At 35.9% G+C, this 26552-nt stretch overlaps 1 long non-coding RNA gene across 1 annotated transcript; it reads right to left on the bottom strand.

Moving 5' to 3' along the window:
• Positions 1-1701: 1701 nt before the first annotated feature.
• LOC145109601 (uncharacterized) lies at positions 1702-2073 on the bottom strand. Its single transcript, XR_013709095.1, has 3 exons — positions 2016-2073; positions 1891-1920; positions 1702-1774 (listed from the first exon to the last, which is right to left on the bottom strand). It is a non-coding gene; the product is annotated as an uncharacterized LOC145109601 (long non-coding RNA).
• Positions 2074-26552: the final 24479 nt, after the last annotated feature.

Genomic DNA, 26552 nt, shown 5'->3' with positions numbered 1-26552 from the left:
AAGTAAACCATCATCAATAAACATCAATGTAGATGTCATCCCCTCTATTTCCAAATTCATGGTTTGATGAATTAGTCTATAAAGATCTTTAATAATATAGATGCAAAGAAATGAAGAATATGAGAAATACCTCTACAAATGCAGGCTCGAATCGGTAATTTTCAGCGATAGGCCATATTTAGTATCAAGGGTAGAGTTGTCATTTTACATGTAAATCAATTTGTTTTTGAAAATATCATCTTCCAGTAGTTTAGTAGTTTATTACAGTAAGCAATATTGTTTGTTTCATACTGTCAAGACGCAATAACCAAGTAAACCTTTATCTATTTCACCTACCGAACCAGATTATCTTAACTAAAGTCCCTTGGTTGACAGTAATTCAAACTTTATATACCATTGAAATTTCAGTCTCATACAATCTAAAAAAAAGTTGGAATTTAATGGATATGTTTACACTTCTAAGAAAGCTCAACTCGCCACACGAATCAATCCAATGAACACAGATCCAATATTTTACAGAATCATAATAAAGAGCAACAGTTCAAGAAATCTAACGGGAATAAATTAATAACAATAGAAAAAGTACCTCGACAAATAGCACAATAGCCCCTTCAATCAAATATTTTCCTTATTTCCTTGTAATCTACTGCTCCCATTTATCCCCCAGAAAAAAGAATTCAAACATAAATAAGTTAAAGAAAGAACTAAATAATAGAATTGAACATTTGTAAATTAAAAAAAGAACCAACTAACAAAACTGAATCTGAAACACATAAATTATGAACAATATCCCACTTTTAAGATCAGACAAAACCTGAAAAATGATAAAGGCATGATAGAAAAGAGAAACATCATAACTGTGACATAAGAAGCTTACCTGGTGGCCACATGGCCTCACAAAAACTTCATTATGAAAAGGAATGTCAACTGATGGCCACTTTGAACATATGAAAGAGCTTTTAACACCAGCATAAGAAACAGATATGAAGAAAATTACCTTAAATCTCCCATTCATCAAACAAACCAAACGTGATTTGAGGTCAACAACCATATATCATGCCATAATATTGATCCCCATAAGTACACTTGGCACACATCTATCATAAATCATCAAAAGCAAAGAAATTTTAAGCACCAAAATTATTCAGATAAAAAAACATGTTCATAAATTACATACCACAGTTGGTTGATCAAATCCTAGCTCAAGTTGACCTCAGTACTCATGTGAGAAAGAAACCTCAAATTGCTGTGGTTTTTGCCCTTTTGATGAATTCTTGAAATCACCTGAATCACTTAAACCTTCATAAAGTTTTTCCACAAAAATTATGGTATACTTTCAGTACAAACTCCTAAAAAGATCAAATTACAACTACTTTTATGCCAAAATTTTGGAGTTTCAAGATTGGATATGATCTTATCTATAGTTCAAGTGTCCTAAAAGGCTAAAACAATGTCATACCATTGTAATCTTTGAAAGTTTCAATATTGACGTGGTTAATGATTACCCTTACAACCCATTAATGGCAAAACTCCCACAAAAAAAAAAGTTCAGAATCATCATTATATATCTCAAACCGCATATGTATTCTTAAAGATATAGAAGTCAAAATCATTATTTGAGTTTAAAGTAGCACAAAGGGATGGCTTACATGTATTGACCAATACGTCCTTATTGGCTGGAACAGGAATAGGATCGGCTTCGCTCTTCTTCTGTCTTTTTATCCAAAAAATAAGCTTCAATGAAATTTGTATCAGAATCCTCCTCCTGTTCAAACTGCAACATGATATAAATTCATTATAATAACCAAAAAACAAAAGAAATTGAGATGAATTTGGTTCAGAATAAACACTAAAACCAAAAGATATTGCAGCAAAGTCTGTGTGATTTACCTACTCGATCTCTTTTCTATTTCGACATATCTGTAGAGCAACAACAACAGGGCTAAGAAATTTTTCGATTTTGTTCACAACAGATCACAATTCCACCAATGATTTCCGATTATCCAAGCACTTACACTGACGCCTCCACCACAGGCGTCTCTGGTACAACTAAAGAAGTCTTCGGTGCAATTGAGGTCGTCTCGGGTATGACCGAAGGGGTCGACGTATCGGAGGGGACCATAAAGCTCTAATACAAAAAGCAAGAAGAAATTATAACCCTCGATATGGGAAACACGGGGGAATTGGAGAAGGAGAAACAGACGACGACGTTGGTTAAGGGCATGTTAAAAACCAAAATTAGGTGTCCGGTTCACCAACCTCACAGTCGCTGGAAACCAGATAAACAGAACAGGCGGTGGAGCGGTCTGGAAAAAAGGGTTATAGAAGGAGAGATGAGGTAGGGAGAGATAGGCTGTGGAGCGGTCTGGAAATCGGTTTAGAGGGGACACGAAACGATTTAGGTGGATATGTGGGCGCAGAAGTATAACACGTAGTCAACACTGATAACACGTAGCCAACATTGAACTGACACGTACTCATAAACCAATACATAAAAGAAATAATAGGAACAGATTATTAAAAAAAATTAAAAATAAGGCTAGATTATCAAAAAAGAAAATAAAAAAAATAGACCAATAAGAATCATTTACTGTTCACCAAGGAGTTTGAAATTAACTCTGTCTCAAAATTATAGTCCATCTTTCCTTTTTAGTTTGTCCCAAAATAATAGTCCACTTCTAAAAATAAATAACATTTTTACCAAAATACCCCCTCATTATTACTTAACCAACTAAGTATTTAATGAAACATTAAATGCAAAGTAAGGACAAAACTGTCATTTTATTATATAAAGTTGGTGGTAATTAATATTTTTCTTAATCTGTGTGTTTTTTTGTCCGTGGACAATAATATTGGGACGGAAGGAGTATATTATATAATAATTGGTGCTTAAATGTTCTCGTGTAAACTACTTTTTTAAGGTTTAGGTTTACGATGGATATTATATTTAAAAAGTAAAAATAAAATGCAGAGAACCCGCTTAGGTAAGTGTTCAATATTTGTGACCGTTCCATTACATTGCTCGTCTCTAATGCTGTTTGTACTTGTTATCACTCTCTACTTTGTCATTGACACTTTGGCGTATTACTTGTTGTTCTATTTTATGCGATAAATCATAACGCTAATTTGACATCGCATATCGTATACACATAGTTATCCACCATTAATTTCTTATCTCTTTTACTAAGAAAAATAGCATATTTGCATCACTACTTTGTTATCTTTTAGATTACATTATTGGATATATAAATTCAAATTTATACAAGAATCCAAAGAAAAATTAAATATAATATAATATAAAGATGGTCCAAAACTAATATTATAAACGTGATACCAGTGGGGGCACAAATCAAAACTTCAAAACTTATACATTAAAAAAATTTACATATTATGTCTAAAACTATAAAATTTGACTTTGGCCTCTCTGTTCTTCAATTTTTATATATATTCTAATTTTGGCCCCCAAATCAAAACTTCAAGCTCCGCCCCTGCGTGATACAATGACAAAAAGACATGAAAATATCTGGCTACTTTAACTTGTACCACTGTTTGTTATTGGTTCATGATTATTATTATATATATTAAAGTTATGGAAGAAAGGAATAGTAAACTTGGGATACTTTGTTCAAGTTTGGTCCATTGATTTACATATCCGGTCCCTGTACTTATTTAATTAATTTATTCATGTCCTTTTGTTTGTGTTTCATTCAACTTCCCATTTTTTTGGCAGAATTGGTCCCTGTATTATTGTTGGAAGTTAAGAATACTAAATTTGAATGTTTTTTGGCAACTTTGCTCATTATTCTTTACCCATTTTGACACTTTTGGTCCTTGCAATCAATATTTTTACACTTTTTTGGAACCTTTTAATATTTAAAGTTTGGCCACAAAACTTTAACGGTTTGACAACTTTGATCCCTTTTCTAAAAAGTTGCTAATTCCTACCCCTTTAATTCTTTAGTCATTTTCACACTTCTGGTCCTTGCAGTAAAAACTTTTACATTTTTTGTCCGGGGCAAAGCCCGGACTTTTCATCATTGCACTTTCTATGTCTGTCATTTATCAATTCGGAAACAACATTGAAAGCTTCTGGCACCGCGTAGCGGGGTAACCTTTCTAGTTATTTATTGTAAATTTTAGTTTATAATAATTACATCAATCATTTTTGGAATAGCACTAATTTTTGTCCATATATTTTTTTTTCAATCGATGCACCATAAATTGCCGAATTTTCTCTAGCATAAGTTAAATCTTACGCACCGTTAGAAAAAGAAAAGAACAAAATAATAATTCCATACATTGTGTGTCATTGAAGCCGTAATCATAAATATTCGTAATGTTTTTATAAATTTACGTAAAGACTAAATATTTACGGCCAACATTTTGACGTCGTAATTTTTGATTTAATTCAATGCATGGTGAACAATCTCTGACAAACCATTCCATCACATTTAATACCTCATAAAACAAAATATAATATCATAGGTAGAAACAATTCATTACACTCGATAAAGGTATATGTCAAATATTAAGAGACATTTAACAATATTATTTGTCGACACAAAATATGTCAAGAAAATAAAGTTTTCCACAAAAAAACGGCTATTATTTGCGAACATCATCAATATTATAATTCCTGCGCCCTCAGCCTGCCTGAAGTATAAAAAGTCGAAATATCATGCATGAGAATATATATATATATATATATATATATATATATATATATATATATATATATATATATATATATATATATATATATATATATATATATATAGGGAAAAATGAATATACATTACAGCCCCACCTAAGCTTAGGTACTAAAACTCATGAAAATACATCGTTTTACTATAAGATTGCGGTTAGGGGACTCACGATTAACACTTGAAGATGTACATTCAAGATCGACGCAATAGAGGAAAGAAAACACGGATGGTAAAATGATAATGGAGGAAAGAAATGTTATCGAGGATTGTATATTTAACAAGTGAAAACCAAATCGGGTATATTTACCAAATTAAAACGACATATTTTAGAGGTTTAGTACCTAAGCTTAAGTGGGGGTGTAATGTATATTCCCTATCCCCATATATATAGGTTAAAACCCGTGGAAACCATGAGTGATAAAAAAATAATATTGATGATTAAAAATAATTATGAAATATCAAATTTTTATTAAAATTTTATTAAATTAAGTTAATGATTTTGATATTAGGGATATAAATTTGAATAGAATATAAAAAAAAGAGAATCAATCATGCAAATGAAATTGATATACGAAAAATTTAATATAAAAAAAATGTAATAAAAATAAATTAACAAAACACAATAAATTTAAAAAAATTTATATTGCTCTCATGTAAATGTAAACCCCTTATGTTTATTAATTTTAACTTTTATTGTTTTGAAATTCTTTACTGCTCTCATGTAAATGTAAACCTCTTTTGTTAATCCATATTGGTCTTCCTTATATTTAACAAATATAATAAATTCTTACCAATTAAAATAGAAAGCCTTTTACACATACAAATTTTGTTAACCTTGTATATTGTAATGTAAAGCCTCCAAAGTCAAATTTAAAACCGACAATAAACCATTCCCCTCAATTCCTATCAACTATCATATCCAAACAACAAACCAAAAAGCATATTGTGAAAATTTTCAGTTTTGACATTGCAGTTTTAAACAAACACATTTCTTTCAAGAATGAACAACATAATTACTTTTATAATAAAATTAAATGAGTTTTAAGAGTATTAATTCTGAACCTTCACAATCAAAACCAAATTTCCTAAAGCAATCTAAAAAATGCTATAATTTTCATATAAATGGTATAATTATCTTATGAAGATGAAAGTAAATGTTATAACTTACACCAACTTGAAACTTGAATGTTATAATTGAAAAATACTGAAAGTCAAATGTTATAGTCGACATTCCATCACATTTGAATGTGATAATTGGAAAAATGAAAGTAAAGTGATATACATTAACATAAATGTTGAATTCTTGAATAGAAAAATAAAATTAAAACTTTGTAATTGACATTAGAATGAAAGTAATGCTATAATTAGAAAATAAGAAAACAAAATTCTATAGTCAGCAATAACATTAAAGTTGATTGCTATAACCGAGAAAAACTGAAACTAAAATGCTATAATAAAATTAAAATGAAAGTTTAACGTTATAATCAAATTAAATTTAAGTTATATCCACGTAAAACCATACCTGCCAATTGATTACACATAGAAACACAACGATTTCAAAAGAAAAATAAAAAAGCCTCGTATCTCATGGCCACTGCTTCCAAAAACAGCATCTAAAAGCCACCTAATTCTAATTAATTTTACCCAGATAAAGAATCACAAACCTGCAGATATACCCATAAATCCATAAAACACATAGTCTACCATGAATTAAGAACCTTAATAAGAAGAATTCGCGAACCATAATTTCTCAAAGTGAATCCATCATCACTAACATCCATACCTGGTTAAATCAATTAATGAGACCAGAATCCCAAAACATTCTTGTTTGAATACATACCCAATTATCCCATTAAAAAACACAATTTCTAGTTATACATATCGTAATAGCAAAGTACGTTGCTATCACCCTAATAACTTCAAACCAGATTATTCTATCCTTCGGCCCATTAAAATCAATAATTTTAGTACTAATATCATTTTATTCTAATAAACCCAAAATTTTAGAAATTTCATGAATTATTTGAATTACTTTATCTTGTTATACTTATTTATGACCAAAATACCCTTAACCTTCATATACCCTACGACAACATAACCTTCCTGGTTATTTAGAAGGTAACAACATTCCAGATCTAGGTATAAGCTTGGCTTTTAACACCTTTAAAGTTGGTTCTGATATGTTTTCTCCAAATTTCCCTGAGTAGTAATGTTGAATAATAGGTTAGTACTAATTTAAATCAAAAGAAAAAATAATGATAAGAAAAAAGGGTTAGATCTACATAAAAAAAGGAATATAAAAGTGGGGTCAAGAAGGGAGCTGGTTCCTAAAGAAAATGAAAAAAGAAAATAGATTTATTACATACATGTTCAACTAAAAGATTGAATTTTCCTATCGCCATCTAAAAAAATCACAGAGAAAAAAAGTAGGAGAATGAGGAGGCAAAAAATTAGAAATATAAAAAAAGTTGATAAACCTTGGATGGAGGAAGGAATGGACAGGTGGAAACCAATAGATGATAAAGCCTTTTTGTCATATAAAACAAATACAAACACATTGTAAATAAAGCAAATCGGTATATAAGAATTAAAACACATAGTCATCAATAAAGAAAAAAGGTGTTTTTTATAGTACGTGAATATAATTTCAAAACCTTACATTATAGACAATAGGTATTCCCAAAATGTATGACAAAGTGATTGATAAGCTTATAGCCAAACTCAGTTGCAGCTCAAATTGGGCTGAATTGGTGAATCCCTTGTACCACGATGATTTTGACAAACTCCACATACTTCCTCATATGTTTCTCATCATTAAAACCCTTAAATGGTAGTAGTAAACAAACCAATATGTATTTTAAAACCAAATTCAGAGAATATATATATATATATATATATATATATATATATATATATATATATATATATATATATATATATATATATATATATATATATATTCCAAATATTGACTTATCATAAATTTTGGTATTTTCAAATGACTAAAATTTGGAATTTTCAAATGATTCTCATTAGTCAAACTAATTACCTATTTATTCTTACCTATTCAAATTTATCCTATTAAAATTTTTAATCTCAGAGACAACCAAATACAATACAAAGCTCTAAAAAACATATGATGTATACCTGGAGCACCATTACTTGGGTTGACAATGTTGTTGCCTTTTTTTGAAGAGATGCCACTACTATTCCTTATGTTCCTTACCACCTGTTTCATGGCACAATCTATTGAAAACTTGAATAATAGCATCTGCCAATGTAGGGATGTATATTGCCTTTAGTCCAAATATAAACCAACCCAAAAGCTGTGAAAAGTATAGCTCTAGGGAAAATGTTATTGCATTTTTAATAATAAGTAGGCTGAAAGGCTGCCATCGGTATTCAATTTGTTTTCAATATGAGCTCTCATTTTAGCTTTTTATTAATTTTTTCCTTCAATAAAAACATGCATACACATATAAAATTTCAGATACATACACACACTTCCACAGTCAAATACACACTCTATTTCACACACACCCCCATAATTACATACATATTCCATTTCCTAGACACAAACTCAAATACACAGTCACACATACAGGTAGAGCCACACAAAAGTTGTGTGTCTGTGTGTGAGTAATTTTGGTATATCTATCAACTTTTAACGTTCAATGCATTGGTTTTGGTAAAAATGGCTAGCAATAGAAGTTTAGTTTTTTTTTTTAAAAAAAAAAACTTCCTTAAAAAGATGCAAGGATACACACACACACACACATATATATATATATATATATATATATATATATATATATATATATATATATAAACACTATCACATACATATAAATAGAGCGATGGTAAGCACTACAGATGTAATTGCATAAAAAACCATGCAAAAAAGATGTTTGACAACATAATTTGCATATATTACCTGCTTAAATGGAGTCATGGAACACCCACAATATCATCAACAATAAAAAATTTAACTGAATTCTAATTAATATATTGTGACAGTGGATTAAGGATTAATATATAAAAAGTAACTAAAAATACAACACCAATGGTTAGGTTATAAACTATGATTGAAAATTTTTTTACATAACTTAATCAAAATGACAAGGAATAAGTAAATGTAATTTAGATATTAACACAGAACAACCGAAGGTAAGTTTGATGGATTATAAATCGAAGTAAGCATTCACTATAATTGATTATCAGAAATTAGAAAAAATGATTCAACTAACTCATACCCCAAATTAGAAAAGGAAAAAAAAAAGAAAAAAAGTGATTCAATTAGCATATGGCACAAAACTTGAAATGTAAAAGAGAATAGTAAGTTGTGAATATTGCAGGACCAAAGAGAGAAACTGAACACACCTGCATAGCAGTGATGAAAACCAAAAAAATTCTAAATGCTTGGAATCTGCAATTGTCGAAGGGGGTGGTAGAATTAGAAAACCTAAATCTCAAACCTCATGATTTCCAGAGACAAAAGAATAAGGATTACCAGCAACGAACGATCAAAATCTTACCTCATTTTGAAGGAGAATTCTTGAGCGGGAGTTGTAAAATAAGAAACCCGATTGAAAGAATGATGGATGGGGAGATGGTAGTGGTGGAGATGACGTAAAGTTTTGTTGAAAGAGAGATTTTTGAAATCCTAATCACATTTCATATACAATTTCATGAGCAAAATTGATTCGACCCTCGTTCTTAGTAGTCTCTATTATAGAGAGAAACGGAGAGATAAAAAAGGAAGTAATAAATTGATTTTGCGGATGATTTATTGCTGATTTACAGGAATTATGTTTGAACTTTGAATCTGATTCGAGTGTGGAGAGGAGGAGGAAACCGAATAGTAGGGCTATGGCAGAAAGAAAGAAGGGGGTAATATCGGAAATTCACTTAGATGATATTGGCGGGATAAATCGATTGGGAGGGCTAATAGAATGCCACCTGACAAAATTGCTCTTATTTATTAGATTAGGGGATATATATATATATATATATATATATATATATATATATATATATATATATATATATATATACTTTCTAATAAATAAATGTTTTTTTTGCCACTTGTCACATTCTCATTCAATTTGCCAAATGTCATTTTGTGGTTATTTTGAATTAATTTTTTTTTGACATGTCATTTTATGAGTTTTCTATTTTATTCAATTTCACATAATATTTTAATGTAAAAACTGCAATAAATGTAACAATAAATGAATATTAATTTCACTAATAAACTTACGTTTTAATTTCAAAATTCCCAAAATTAAAGTTCATTAGTTTTTTGTTCATTTATTTAATTTATTTGTTTAAATTTAAAAGACAAAAAATATTTCCATTATAATAATTCATTTTTTTTATTTGCTTAAAAATTCAAAGTTCTTAAATATTTTGACATTTATATTTAATTTTTTTTAATTAACCCATATAATACATGGGTCACACAACTAATATATATATATATATATATATATATATATATATATATATATATATATATATATAAGTTGTAAACAACTTGACAACATATATACTAGTCATAAATTTCACAATGTATTTTTTATACTTAATTTATTATATTAATGAAAAGTATGATTAACTTATTGAGTCTACAAAAAAACATAAAAATTTCATTTCAATTCATTTCTTATTTAACCATTGAACTTTCCAGTAAATAAAAGCTCATTATTGTTTCGTATATCTAACCTACTTTTTCAATTATTATAGTAAGAGTAGGATGTTATATTTAGCAACTAAACTTAAAGTGGTCATTTCAGTTTCATTCTTGTTACAACATTGTAATTTCAAATTAGTGAAGGTACATAATTATTTCTTGCATGTAACCTATTGTTTCAGATATAACAATGAGATTAAGATGTTGTAATTAACAACAAAGCTGTAGTATTGACCAAAAGTTTCAAAGTCTATCAATAAACTTTTCGAATTCTAGGAAAAGCAGCAACATCATATCACTTATCTTGGTCCGAACAAAGTTAAATAGTTAAAAAAGATACTTGAGCAAAAGTGAAGATATGAATAAGAAACGAGAAGGACATTGGCAAACCAAATCCATGTTGGATCTATATGCCCAAGAATCATTATGGAGTGATATTGCTAATGACATATTATCCTATAGGGTCACGCCTTGATCATGTTGGTACTTATTGAATATTTATTAAGAATTTTATTATTAATAAATAAATTCAACTCTTATATTTAATTAGAGAATAATTATTGTTTTATGAAAATAATAACAAAAGAAACAACAAACTAGTGATTATATCATATGGCACGATTAATTAGTCATGTACAAATGTTTTGGACAATTTAGATACTCATGAATTAACTAGCTTATCCACACTTTTGATTAAAGAATTATGGAAGACAATTTTGTCTTCTAATAGCCTTGTGGCCATAGCTTTTTTTGGAGGATGGAGGTTGTTTGTCAACATTCATCTCTTGTCTTACACGCCCTAAAGTAGTGTATTACTTTACATTATTTTATAGGCTTTGACCTTACCTTGCATGGGAGTTAAAAGAGACTCCTCTTGCATGAAAGTTACTAGTTATTTTCTTCTCTTTTCTCACTCAAAATCCATAAGTTATAGAAGCTTGGAGGCTCTCTCCCTTTTGAAGATTATACTTGGCTTTTGGTGATTTTTGTATCTTCCTTTTAGTTCTTAATTGTTTAAGCACTTAAAGTCTTAAAGAATAAAGCATACAAGAAGGAATATAGCAATCCAAGAGGGTCCAAAGGCGTCAAAGGTTGTTATTCTTAAACATCTTATTGTTGTTTTAATATCATTCTAACATCTTTAAAAAGTATCATCGATTGTTTGGTTTTGTTATATACTTGAAAACTACAAGAAATTTTTGAAGCTTCCGTTGCCAGGTTTTGTGAAAAACTTACTATTTTATGTATCAAAATCCATTAGTGGTATCAGAGCCATCTTTTAAATGTTAGAATATTTTTTCATGTTATGATAATCTTTGGTTTTTGGAAAACAAGCATGAATTTCTTTTTGGCTAAAGAAATATATATATTTGTTTTCATTGGCAACTTGTTGTAAAAAATTGTTTATTTTTTATATACCCATTTTTCATGCATTTTGGTTATATAAAAGTTATCGTAGAAAAAACCAAAGAGTTGTTTTTTTGATATATTTGATATGTTTTTTGTGTATAAACAAGACATTAGGACATTTGTGGTTATTATTTATTTATTAATATGACGATGTCATTGATAAATTGTTATTATTTCATTTGTTCATTTTTATATGTAATAGATTAGTTTTAGACTAATTGTATTTTATTTTGCAAAAATATAACAAGATGGAGCATGAAGATCTTATGAAGATGAGAAGACATTGAGCCTTTTTTGAATACCTTGAAGTGTCTCGTTAATTCCTTTAGGAAATGACTTAATATTTGTTGTGATGGCTCCCAATAAACATTTGTAGAAAAGTGGCTTTGTTTATACAATTTAAAATGCATGCTTGTTGTAACAACCCAAAAATAGTGATAAAATTTTCATTTTCAAGATTCATTATTCTCATACATCATATGTCTAAAAACATCCAAAATACAAATTATCCAAACATCAGAGTAAAAGAAATCATAATCGTGGAAACATGAGGGGGAGAATGTTGTGTCATCATGTTGGGCCCTTCCCTTTCGTACTAGAAGTAGCTAAAAGCATAAACATAACTGTAAGTACAAAGCTTAGTGAGTTTCCCCCAAAAATACCACATACAACAAACATATGAATATAATAACACGTGGCCATGTGGGGTCCGTATTAACCCCCCGAGTCCATAATGAATCCATGTAACAACATATAACTATGTCAGGTCCGTATCAACCCTGATTCCATAAGAACTCCGAACCCCTATTATCTCCATGCATATAAAATACAACCATAACAACATCAGTTACATAACACATACATCCTACATATACATCCTACAATGAGCCGACTTTATTGCTTGCGACCCATCAGTGTAGTGAGAAAACTCACCTCAATTTGTAATCGGATAGAAACTCGTACTCAGGCTGCTGCTACAAAGTTCCTCTTACTAATATATCCAAAAATAATCTTAATTAACAACTACTGTGAAATTCCATAATTAACGGTCCTTAGCAAACACTCCTTGGGGTAAATGACCATTTTACCCTTTTATGGCTAAGACCCATCCCAAGGTCAAACTAGGTGACAGAGCCAACCCATAAAGTCAAATCCATTGGACAAATATCCTAACATCAAGTCTCGCGCCGTGGCCAGTCCATGGTCACGTCGTGAGAGTCGACCAGGTCCGATCCCAGGAACTCGCTCCCAAATCAGAGAACTCAATCATGGATTTGCTATTGGACCGACCTCATGATGCGAGAATCACTGAGTCACATTGTAACATTCGAGTTTTGGTATGTTTCCTTTTAAGTCTTTAATTCAAATTTTTTTCATTTTTAGTCCCTAGCCAGTACGCGGGGCATATTGTATGAGTACGCTTAGCGTACTACCTCATTTCCAGATCGTGGGATCACCTACGTAAGAGGGGATTACGTAGGAGCAGTGTTGTAAAAATTGCCGATTTGGACGATTACTCCTCTGAGTACTCGCTACTCGGCCCCTTGCCGAGGCGAGTTACAAAATCCCGGGTACTCCCCGATCGGCCCCTTACTGAACTGAGCAGTATTGTAAAACTCAGTCAACTCGGTGATTAATATATAATATACTTAATGATTTATTATTTAACACACACACATATGATTATTACTACATATATATCTTAAACTTTCAGTTATTATTCACAAAGTGAGACCATTATGCGTTTTTCAGTTTTTGTGTATTCTCATGTATCTAATTTTGTTATATATTATAATCAACTTATGATTTTAACTTATAATTTTGACATATATAATTTCCCTAAAAATATTACTACATGAATTACTGAATCCGAGTACTCCCCGAGTACTCGCTACTCAGTAGTCGGCCGAACAGGTACCGAGTGACGATTTCTACAACCTTGCGTAGGAGTACACATGTAGTACGTGGTGCAGGGGCAAACCATAATTTTTAGGGTTTGTGCCCTATTTAAGCAAGTTATCTCACTCTTGGACATTCTATTGATCAACCTCCATCACCCTATGCCCTAATATCGAAACCCTAAGTGTATTTGGTGAGATTTGAGTTTGAAAGTGAGTTTGTTTGTGTTTACTAGTGAAAAAGAAGAAGAGGAACACTTGGAGGTTGCTTGGGAGTAGCTTGAGCTTGTAGATCTAGAGTTCTCTTCACCTTAGCAAGCCTTTTGAGGTAAAAAGCTGTCATCTTTATCCTCCTTTATGCTAGATCATTTTTATGGTGTTATTTATGGATTTTTGGGTCTTTTAAGTCATATATGAAGTTATGGTCTACTCCAGAAGCTATGGATATTAGATCTTTGCTCATTTGAGGTCCATTGTCCAGAAAAATGCAACCTTTATGGGTTATTTTCGTCCATGAAAGTATTAGGGTTCTGAATATGGCTCCTTTTGAGTTTTAGGTCTTAAGAAGTCATGCATGGTGGTAAAGTTGCCAACTTTACGTTTTAAATCATCTTCTAGAATCAGATCTGAGAGTATGGCATGTGGGCTTAACCGAATAAGTGTTGAATGAAATGGGTTGATTGTCTGCCGAGCACGCGGGGCGTACTCGGCTCGTACACTGAGTGTACTGGCCCCGGTTGGAGTATGCCAAACATAAGTATGAGTACGATCAACATACTCAACTGTTTGACTTTTGGGTTGACTTCCTTGGGTTTGGGCCATATTTTGGGTTTTTATGGTGTGGGCCTTGTTAGGCCAAAGAACTTTTGACTTTGGGCTATAGATAGACTAATGATTTTCTTGGGATTGGGTCTATGATGATTTTGGGCCCAATTTGGAAGTTGGGCCTTAATGTTCCTTGGGATGCCATCTAGGGAATTGGACTTTTTGTAACATTCCGTTTAAAATAAACAAATAGATAAAAATTAATAATTGAATAATAACCCTAAATTCGTGATAATGTGTCAGCATTAGCCTCGAGAAGTTAAATGATATAATTTTTGGAGTTTTGGGTATCTATATTGAAATATTGGACTTGAATTGTTATGAATTTTGGATGTTGGGGGCTGTTTTGTAAATTGTAGGCTTAAATTGAAAAAGATTCTGATAAGGAGGGACCAAACGTGTAAATGTACATATGTCTGAAGGTGAACATGGGATAAACCCGTCACCCTCATTTAGCCTCCATATATATATATATATATATATATATATATATATATATATATATATATATATATATATATATATATATATATATATATATATATATATGTTTGAAGGTGAACACGGGATAAACCCTAACCCTAGTAGTATCCTCCAGCCACCAACCTTATATCCCCCACCACCGGCTGCCGCCGCCTCCTTACCTGATGATGCCGGAGAACCACCATGTATCCACTGTTACCGTTTTGTTGCCGATGAAGACGAAGAGTAGTCGTTCCCGTGAAGACGGAGCCACCGACGAACAGTCACCACTCAATTGATACCGCTGCTGGCCTGTTCCAACGAGGTCGTGGCGGCTCTAATCGCTTCTCCTCCTTTCTTCTATGTCGTCTCAGCTTTGCCGATGTCCATCGCCACTCATGTGGTCGTCAACAACGTCATTTCCTTCGACTGTCTCTCCACCGCCGCAAGCGGTGCTGTTCCACCAGTTGTCGTCGCCGTACACCACCAGATGGGTGGTTACATTCAGATATCGTGCAAGGGTGTGTTTGTTGCTTGGCCGAATATCACAAGAGAGCCATCACCACCACCGTGAGGTGGTGGCTATCAACCCCGACCATCGTATGCCGCCGCAAGGGCGGTTGTGAGTGTGTGTGTGTGTGTTATATTGTGTGTGTTTACTTTGGATATTATGTTGTTTAACCATAGTTTTGGCAGGAATAATCAAGGAAATCGCCACCACCACTACCGTGAGGTGGTGGCTGCCGCCTTCTACCGTCACCAGCCGCCATGTTGGGTGGCGGTGTGCGTTCATGTGTGATTATATTGTTAATTGAGTTGCTAGGACATGTTTTGGACTAGAATCATAACCACCACCACCACGAGGTGGTGGCCGCCGCCGGGAGCCGCCGTTGACCACCACTACCCGAGGTGGTAGTGGGTGGTGCCCGACTTATTTAACACAAATTGACCTAAAAACTTAACTAGTGGACTAATTGGCACGTGATTAGGGTTGGAAACCCTAATTAGGGTTTAGAAAACCCTAATTTTGGATATGTTAGTTTTGGGATTTGTGGGACCCACATTTTGGACCATCGGATTGGAATTATGAATCAAGCTCGATGACACTGTATGATTGACCTAGTAGATTGATCGACTGAATGGATTAAGTCCTTAATAGGTTAAGTAAGAACACTTAACCCTAATCGTCATTTTATGTGAAAAACCCTAATTAGGGTTGGGTTCTTGTTGGGCCATTTCTTGGACTAAGTTGTTGTGGGCCTTCGTGGGCCAATTGGGAACATTTTTATAGACTAAGGAAATTATTAGGCTTTAGGATAAGGCCCATTGGAAAGGCTTGGGCTCAATTTAGAAAATTAGGCCATAGGTGGGCCATAATTGGGCCTTGATGATTATGAGATATTGGAACATCGGAGTGCCAAATGTTTGGACTAGGATAAATGGTTGGGCCATAAGATAAGACCATGTAGAGGTTTGGGCCCAATTTTGAAAATTGGGCCATATGTGGGCTTTGGTTCATTTTTTGACTTTTGGGCCTTTGGCTTGGATCAAGCTAGGTTGAGGGTAAAGTAGTCTTTTACCCCAAGCATGTACTTACGATTATGTATTGGAACCCACTTATTAATTGGGTGATGTTTTTATATGGACAGTTCGGGAGTCTGCCATCCAACAACTAGGGTTTTATCCGCAGGACTTCGGCAGTGTGAGGTGCGTCTCCTGACCATACCAATTGGTCGAAGGCACCAAGGCCGGCCCATTTTGTGATATGTGGTACACTAGTTGATGTAGTGATATGTGGTACATTAGTTGGTTATATGCTATGTGGTATGCTAGTTGTTTATCTGATATTTGCATGAAAGATCATGGGGGGAGCCTATGACACTTGGATGTCAGACCATGTGGGGGAGTCTATGGCTTTCGAGGTAAATATCATGGGGGAGCCCATGGTACTTGGATATCAGACCATGTGGGGGAGCCCATGACATTCCAGGTAAAGACCATGGGGGGAGCCCATGACACTTGGATGTCAGACCATGTGGGGGAGCCCATGGCTTTCCAAGTAAAGACCATGGGGGAGCCCATGGAACATAGGTGTAACACCTTGGGGGGAGCCCATGGAATCCTTGAGTAAGACCCTGGGAGGATCCCACGACATCCTTATATGTTTATATGCATGACGTGTGTGATTGATATGGCTTACGTGATTGATATGGCCTATGTGATTGATATGGTTTTTGTGGTTATGTGGATTATGTGGGGTATGCTCTGGGTAAATGACTAAGCTTCGTTATTGCAGTTTTGTTTATGGTTTCAGGTATCGTTGGTTTGGAAAGGAAGGGCCCAGCTTGATCGTTGCGCACACACCCATGTTTTCCGTATTATGTGATTTTGGGACGTAACTTTGATAAACGTTTTAATTAAGCAATGTTTTTTAATGATTAGATGAAGTAGCATTTATGTTTGACTATAATGAAAAATGAAATTTTTAACACTGATTTTTGGGTCGTTACAAGTTGGTATTAGAACCTTGGTTTGAGGGATTCAGACATACTTTCGGGTGCGTCTGAACTCAAACCGAGGATCTTGAAAGTTTCCAAAAGAAAAATGTTTTCAAGGAAAGAGTTTTCTAAGACAAGAAAGGGTGTGGTGCATGTAATCGGCCGAGCTCAAGTAAGTTTTCCCCAGAATACCCATATATGTATCTGTTATGACTTGATTTATGAATATGTGAATCGCATGCTAGTTAGGGCTAGGAGAGATGCCTTTGCATGTATATTGTATGAGCTGGTAGACTTGCATGTTAATGCTGATTAGTCAGCGATAGATTGTCCTGATATGTGATGCTTGTAGCCTTGGATATACTGGATGTTATGTTGGAATGAGAATAACTATTGGTATTGGTAACTGCTAAGTGTATGCTTTGAAAATTGTATACGGTTAGGATCTTATAGCCTTAGAATATCTGACTTGGCCTTATTTCATGTTGCTTGTCTGGTTGTGGTCCTAGGGTAGAGTCTATTATTCGACAGTCTATTAGATCCTGTTCTATGTATAATTTGCATGCATAAGGCATCCGACAGTGAGGGTGGATGTGGATAGCATGAGTTGTGGTATGTGGGGTTGAATGTTCTATAACAATTTCATGGGTTGGAGAGTCACTGCACGAATATTGCTTGCTTTGTGCTTTGTGGAACTCTTGAGTGATGGGAGTCAGCTATTAAGTAGATATGACGATATCCAAGAAGCGGATGGCTGGCATCATGGGGAGTTATTCAGAAACTAATGGTAGGGTGAGGTTGGGAACCTAGGAAAGCCTAGGATATGCTCCAGTGAGTTTAGTGGGGCGGTTCAGTGACGTTGAGAACCTAGGGGAGCCTAGGAGTTGCTTCGGTGGGTACTGTGCTATTGTTTAGCGGATATTTGGTGCATTAGTGGAGTAGGTGACTTAGAGGATTCAGGAGGATTACTGAGGAAAGTATGGATAGGTGTCGAAGGTAGTATTGGGCCCGTACTACTAAAAGCACAAGAGCCATATTCGAATCGGTGAGACTCTTGGAGAATCTAAGAAGCTTATGGGAAGGAGAATTTTTGGTTATGCTCTGATCGTGGGGATAGTTGCCTTGCCAGATGAGGATGAGCACATATAGGGAAGGACCAGGGTTTGGTCCTGGATCTGGTGGTGAGCCAGTTAGTGGAAGGACTACTAGGGATTTGAGTTCGTGTTGGGCTAAGGAGATGGAAAGTGTTTTCTGCACTAGTCCCTACCCCTTTGGAGCTAAGGTTCGGTTCGCCTTGGATCTCTTATATCGGGCGGAAAGGATTGATTGTGTGATCTATTGCGCTTTTGGTATTGGAGACTATGTCTTGGGACTAGTTTATAGCCCAGTTTAGGGCAGAGGTTGCTCCAGCTATGGCAGATCAGTCGTTGACGATTGAGCTGGTGAGTGTGTCAGTGTGCGAGACCCTGAATGATATGATTTCTAGAGCCTGAGAGCGGTAGATTGATTTGGAGCACATTGGGAAGAGAGGAACATATCAGGTGCATATATTGGAGGGTCCTGGGAAGAGACCCAAGATTTCGGATAAGCTTTTGAGAGGCCATCAAGGCCGGATTCAGTGCTGTTCGTGCGAAAAGCTGCACGATGGGGATTTTCGTACCAAGGGTTTAGGTAAGTGTATCTCTGGGTTTGTTTCCCTGCTTGTGTTGGGTTATATCTTCAGGTGATGACATATGCCATTTGCATGCCGTGAATTATTAGAGGTTAGTGGAATGGTTTTTTCCTTTTGTTGGTTTGAAGTGTTCAGTGTTAACTTGGTTTATGGTCGAGATCGGTTCAGGGCTATTATGTGGGAATGTATGTGGTCAGGGTTCAGGAGGGTGGTTATCCACCATCGTCAGGATTCAGTGGTTTCAGTCATTCTGCTCAGATGGTCTTGTGGGGTTGCTAAGGGAAGTGGTTTATTGCTGAGGTTTTGGTCTGAGCATCTGTCATCTGGTTTTCAAGATTTGAGTGTGGTATCATTTCAAGCATTAGGGATTGTCGGTTTAACTAGGATTCAGGATGTGTTCATCTGATCTTTAGAAGTTATGTGGTCTTTGGGGATTGGCTAGTGATGGAGCATTAGTTGATAACCACTAGTTGTCATCCGGTCGATCGTTATAAAGTAAGAAGGATTGGGAATCCTTCAATTCTCGTGTGCCTTGAGACGACTTAGTTGAATCTAAGTGGGGGAGAATCGTGCAGGTATTCAGGACAGGAGTAGGTATGAGATCGGGATGAGTTTTGCATCCTCATCAAGGGAAAAAGGCGGCCCAAGTGGCTGTCTGGATTGAAGATTTATGAATGGGAGTTCGGGAAACTTCCCAACTTTTAGGTTCACATCTTCTTGGTGTTTGATAGCAGGCTTTGGGGGACCCAGGTTGTGGTTCCATCCATGAGATGAGTTCAACTAGGGTGTTCGGACGAGTGTGTTCTCGACTATGAGTGTATTTGAATTGATAGATTGGGGGTAAGAAATAGGGCTGCGATCGTGGCGAGGTGAAAAGGTTGTAAGATTACGGGGGAGCCGTAGCATTCACTAGTAGTAAGTTGAGGTGAATGTGTTGTAAGACAACGGGGGAGTCGTAGCATTCACTAGTAGCCAGTTGGGGTGAAAGTGTTGTAAGACTGCGGGGTAGCCGTAGCATTCAATAGTAGTCAGATTGTGTGGGAAGTGTTGTAAGACTACGAGGTAGCCGTAGCATTCACTAGTAGTCAGATAGTGTGGGAGGTGTTGTAAGACTGTGGAGTAGCCGTAGCATTCACTAGTGACTAGATAGTGTGGGAAGTCTTGTGAGACTACGGGACGACCCGTTACATTCACTGATTCTTTCAGATGATTAGGCCAAGGTGGGCCAGTTCGCAAGGTTGTAAGTGGGTCACAACATAATTGGAATCAGGAAACGGTAGGTCATTGGAGACCGGACGTGCTGTGAGACTACAATTATTCTAGTAGAATTCACTATTCACATTAGATTCGATGGCGACAGGTTGTCAAGAAATTATGATCGGATAGACCAGAAGGGTTGATGGAGCCATGAGGGGCGATATAGCTAGGGAAAACATTGCTAGTTAAAGTTTCCTTCGGAGGTCGCGTGGGGCGACTGTAAGATTGCTCATTGGTTCAGCAACTGGGCAAGAATCCAACATTCTGAATGTGGGCAAAGAAGTTGGACCCAGGGTGGCCTCAGTTGCTAAGGAAAAACTGCTAGGATGCGGTGTGATGTTCTGAGTAGTGGTACTGATTCGGGATCCCTATGGGAGTAGCTGGTGGGATGGGAGGTGCCAGGCCTCTAACAACATGAATAAATAATCTCAGAGCGGCTGATTAGACCCTGCTACGCAGCTCTCGTGTGAGTCTAACCATTGCAGGGATAAGTCTTCTACTCGAAGGGTTACCTGGGTTTCTATCAGGTATAAGTATTCTGCAGGGAAATTTGGTCTTTGGCTATGTTTCTAGTGGGAACCTCAAGTTATCAGACGTTGAATAGTTAGTTGGGAGATAAGTGTAATGAATTCGACAATGATTCAGTGTGGCTGGTCTGTCAGGGAGACAGACCATCTCGAGACTTTAGATTTTAGATTGAGTATATGTGATCATGTTGCAAGGAATTCGTTCATCTGCGGGTTGTGGTATGCTCAGGGTTGTGACCGTATTGCTCAAGTTATCGGGTGTGTCTGGGATGACACAGAATGATTTCGAGGACGAAATCTAATTTAAGTGGGGGGGGGGGGGGGGAGTTGTAACATTCCGTTTTAAATAAACAAATAGATAAGAATTAATAATTGAATAATAACTCTAAATCCGTTATAATGTGTCAGTGTTAGCCACGAGAAGTTAAATGACATAATTTTTGGAGTTTTGGGGATCTATATTGAAATATTGGACTTGAATTGTTATGAATTTTGGATGTTGGGGACTGTTTTGTAAATTGTAGGTTTAAATTGAAAAAGATTATTATAGGGAGGGACCAAACGTGTAAATGTACATATGTTTGAAGGTGAACACGGGATAAACCCGACACCTCATTTAGCCTCCATATATATATATATATATATATATATATATATATATATATATATATATATATATATATATATATATATATATAGGATTGTGTAAACCCTAACACTAGTAGTATCCTCCAGCCGCCAACCTTATATCCCCCACCACCGGCGGCCGCCACCTCCTTACCTGATGACGCTGGAGAACCACCACGAATCCACCGTCGTTGTTTTGCTGCCGACAAAGACGAAGAGTCGTCGTTCCCGTGAAGAAGGAGATGCCGACGAATAGCCACTGCTCCGTTGATACCGCTGCTGGCCTGTTCTGACAAGATCCTGGCCGCTCCAATCGCTTCTCCTCCTTTCTTCTGTGCCATCTCAGCTTTGCCGATTTCCGTCGCCGCCCATGCGGCCATGAACGACGTCATTTCCTCCGGATATCTCTCCACCGTCGCTAGTGCTGTTGTTCCACCCGCTGTCGTCACTGTACACCACCAGGTAGGTGGTTGCATTTACATCTAATGCAAGGGCGTGTGTGTTGCTTGGCCGAACATCACAAGAGAGCCATAACCACCACCGTGAGGTGGTGGCTATCAACCCCGACCACCGCCTGCTATTGTGTGTGTTTATTTTGGATATTATGTTGTATAATCATAGTTTTGGCCGAAATAGTCAAGAAAATCGCCACCACCATCACCGTGAGGTGGTGGCTGCCGCCACCAGCCGCCCTGTTGGGTGGCGGTGTGCGTTCATGTGTGACTGGATTGTTAATTGAGTTGCTTGGACATGTTTTGGACTAGAATCTTAACCACCACCACCACGAGGTGGTGGCCGCCGCCGGGAGCCGCCATTGACCACCACTACCCGAGGTGGTAGTGGGTGGTACCCGGCTTATTTAACACAAATTGACCTAAAAACTTAACCAATGGACTAATTGGCATGCAATTGGGGTTGGAAAACCTAATTAGGGTTTAGAAAACCCTAATTTTGGATATGTTAGTTTTGGGATTGTCGGGACCCGCATTTTGGACCATCGGATTGGAATTATGAATCAAGCCCGACCATACTGTATGTTTGACCTAGTAGATTGATGGACTTAATGGATTAAGTCCTTAACGGGTTAAGTAAGAACACTTAACCGTAATCGTCATTTTATGTGAAAAACCCTAATTAGGGTTGGGTTCTTGTTGGGCCATTTCTTGGACTAATTTGTTATGGGCCTTCGTGGGCCAATTGGGAACATGTTTATGGACTAAGGAAATTATTGGGCTTTAGGATAAGGCCCAATGGAAAGGCTTGGCCCCAATTTGGAAATTTAGGCCATTGGTGGGGCCATAATTGGGCCTTGATGATTATGAGATATTTTGGCCATCGAAATGCCAAATGTTTGGACTAGCATAAATGGTTTGGCCATAAGATAAGACCATGTAGAGGTTTGGGCCCAATTTGGAAAATTGGGCCATATGTGGGCTTTGGTTCATTATTTGACTTTTGGGCCTTTAGTGTGTGTGTTTGGGCCTTGGGCTTGGATCAAGCTAGGTTGGGTTTAAAGTAGTCTTTTACCCCAAGCACGGACATATGGTTATGTATTGGAACCCAATTATTAATTGGGTGTTGTTTTGATATGGACAGTTCGGGAGACTGCCATCCAGCAACTAGGGTTTTATCCACGGGACTTCGACAATGTGAGGCGAGTCTCCTCACCATACCAATGGGTCGAAGGCGTCAAGGCCGGACCATTTTGTTATATGTGGTATACTAGTTAATGTAGTGATATGTGGTACATTAGTTGGTTATATGCTATGTGGTATGCCAGTTGTTTATGTGATATTTGCATGAAAGACCATGGGGGAGCCCATTGAACTTGGATGTCAGACCATGTGGGGGAGCCCATGGCTTTCCAGGTAAAGACCATGGGGGAGCCCATGGCGCTTGGATATTAGACCATGTAGGGGAGCCCATGGCATTCTAGGTAAAGACCATGGGGGGAGCCCATGTGTCACACCCCCAAATAAGAACGGCGGAAACGTTCGGGGGCGGATGACGTTATGCTCAGTATCATAACCATAGTGAAGAAAGTAACACACAACTATCATAGATATAATTTAAAAGATTACATTGTTTCCAAAATACATGTTCCAAAAATACATGTTTTCAATTAAATTACATATGATGATAAAATGTAGCAAAATAATCTACGCCTTAGCGTCTTGACTTCAGAAATCTTGCGGTTACCTGTATTACTGATTACCTGAGAATACAAGTTGTTTTGAAAAGAGAGTATCAGCATAAAGTTGGTGAGTTCACAAGGATTTTATAAAGATGAATGTTGTTTCCTTAACGTTTGTTACAAGTTTGTTTCCAGAAAATCCAATATTTTCTAAAAGATTTGTTGTAAACTGAATTGAAACAGGGCCTAGTACGTGTAAGTAAATTGTCATACTTATGTGTGTGTTTTATATTTAAATAAAACTCCTTTGTATAAAGCCCTAGAATTTCCGTGAATTTTATGCTGTGTTAATATTCCATGCGAGATGTTATAATCATACTAAAGACTAGATGGCCTTGAATGCGACATTATTCAGGCGTCGGAAAGTTATGACACTTGACACCACAGACCTGCCGGTCTAGCTGTTGCAAGCAGCTCAGGTGCGTGTTTGTCGGACCCAGTATAGATCTATACACAACTATCACGTTCTCACTCCAAGAGATTCTGATTATAACTAAAGGACTTTTCTGTGGTACTTGGAGTACCCCGAAGGAGAATGTCTCACAAATATTCATTAACGAGTTCACGTAGTGTGTAGTGAAAGTTCGTTTTGTAAATCGATAATGTTATTGTTTTCTTTGTTAGATGTAGTGTTCAAATTATACCTATTATAGTTTATCAAAAGTGTTGTATGATGGTATTAAAACCTGGTTACGCATGTATATGTATTTCAAATAAAGGACATTGGAAATACTAAGTGTAAATCTTACACACCTTGCTCAACATGTTACAAGGTGTGAATAACTCTTAAATATGTATTTGACAGTTTTACCCTTAACTGTCACTATTTTTGAGTAATTATAGAAAAATCATCGTATGTCAAAAACTGAATCCGCAAACTCTGAGTATTTGGAAAAAGTGTCTACAGTGTTCATAAAATTTCCCATAATTTTTGGTGGTCTCAAACTAGTGTGAAAATGTTCATTTTCACAACCTGGTCTGATTTCGTTGCTGCAGTGATAGACAGTTTTGTAAAAATCACCATAAATTATAGGAAAATCGTATGGAGATGTGCAAGTAGTCATTTTAAAGTTATAAACCTGAACTACTTGCATATTAAACAGTTTTGAAAAATATTAAGTTTAAGTTGGGTAAAACAGTTCGTGAACAGGTCACAACTTTTCTGTTGTAAGCTGTCAAGTTGAGTTTTGAATATGTTTTGGTATTTTAACTTGTATTCCCCCCCTGAAAACTGAAGAAAACTAGAAAATGTAGGGGTATGAACTCACCTTGAGTGATTCTTGGAAGAGTGGAAGGTCGAAGACGAGGAGTATCAAGTCAAGAACACTTGATGAACACGTGAGAGTTCGGATGATCCTAAGAACAATTTTTGGTGTTAAGATACGAGTCAATGATCCAAGAGTGTTATGAAATTATGGAATGACACTTGAGTTTAGATGGAATACTTACCAAAAAGTGTTGTAGCAACTCAAGAACACTTGCACAAGATGGTGGAAGGTAGAGGGAAAGAAGCTTTCTTGAGGTGATATGAGAAGTGTGTAAGTGAAGGATTTATCAAAGTGAACCATGAAATCCTCCAGGGATTTCTTTATATAAATGTTGCTGGAGCAATTTGCAAGATTGAAAGGATGTTTACCTTGGTTTGTGTGATGTGGATAGGGTTGGACTATTGAGAGGATGACACATGGAAGGCAAGTAGGCACACTTGACCCACTTGTGGGGTAAATATCTTCTCAATATAAACTAATGATTTTTAATTAATAAATCCTTGAGAAATAAATAAAATAAGAGTCCTGGGGGTTTAAAATGATAAGATACCTTCCCGTTTCGCATGGTTTTTCCAAGATATCTTCCCGTTTCGCATGGTTTTTCAGCAAGTCAAGTGTCGGGATGTCCCAAATGATTAAAATAAATCAAAAGAGGTTTTGAGAGAGATTTGGGAGAGATTTGGCATACTTGGAGAGATTGGGAGAGATTTCACATGCTTGGAGAGATTTCACATACTTAGAGAGATTTGGGAGAGATTTCACATACTTGGAGAGATTTCACATACTTAGAGAGATTTGGGAGAGATTTCACATACTTGGAGAGATTTCACATACTTAGAGAGATTTGGGAGAGATTTCACATACTTAGAGAGATTTGGGAGAGATTTCATATACTTGGAGAGATTTGGGAGAGATTTCACATACTTGGAGAGATTTGGGAGAGATTTAATCTTAGCCATCAACATCGTATAATCTCGTAATGCAAGGTTCGTGAACCCCGTTATGCTTCGTTAATGATCGTTTTAAGTCCCCGAAAGGGTCCTTAGTCGTGTTTTGATGCGTTTAACTCCCTTTTTAGGGTTTTTACACTGTTAACACATAGATTTTTCGAGACACTTGAATTTTTGACATACAAATGCACATTTTTATTCATAGAATAACTTCTAACATACAGGCACTAATTAAATTCGACCGGTTTGACTTGTTTGACTTTGACTAGAATTTGATGGTTGTCACAGTATCCCCCCGTTAGAAGGAATTTCGTCCCGAAATTTTCATTTTTGAGTGGGACTTCAAGGGTCGGGGAATAGATGTGGGTATTTTTGCTTCATTTGGTCCTCACGTTCCCAAGTAAACTCGGGTCCTCGCTTGGCGTTCCACCGGACCTTTACGATGGGAATGCGGCTTTGTTTCGTCGATTTGACCTCTCGGTCCATGATTTCAACAGGTTCCTCTACAAAGTGGAGGTTCTCATTGATCTCAATTTCTTCCAAAGGAATGACGAGGGTCTCATCAG

Source organism: Lactuca virosa, chromosome 4 (assembly GCF_052849685.1).
Source record: "Lactuca virosa cultivar CGN04683 chromosome 4, Lactuca_virosa_CGN04683_v6, whole genome shotgun sequence".
NCBI lineage: Eukaryota > Viridiplantae > Streptophyta > Magnoliopsida > Asterales > Asteraceae > Lactuca > Lactuca virosa.
Note: the sequence above shows the minus strand (reverse complement) of the source record. Positions and strands in the feature narration are given on the sequence as shown.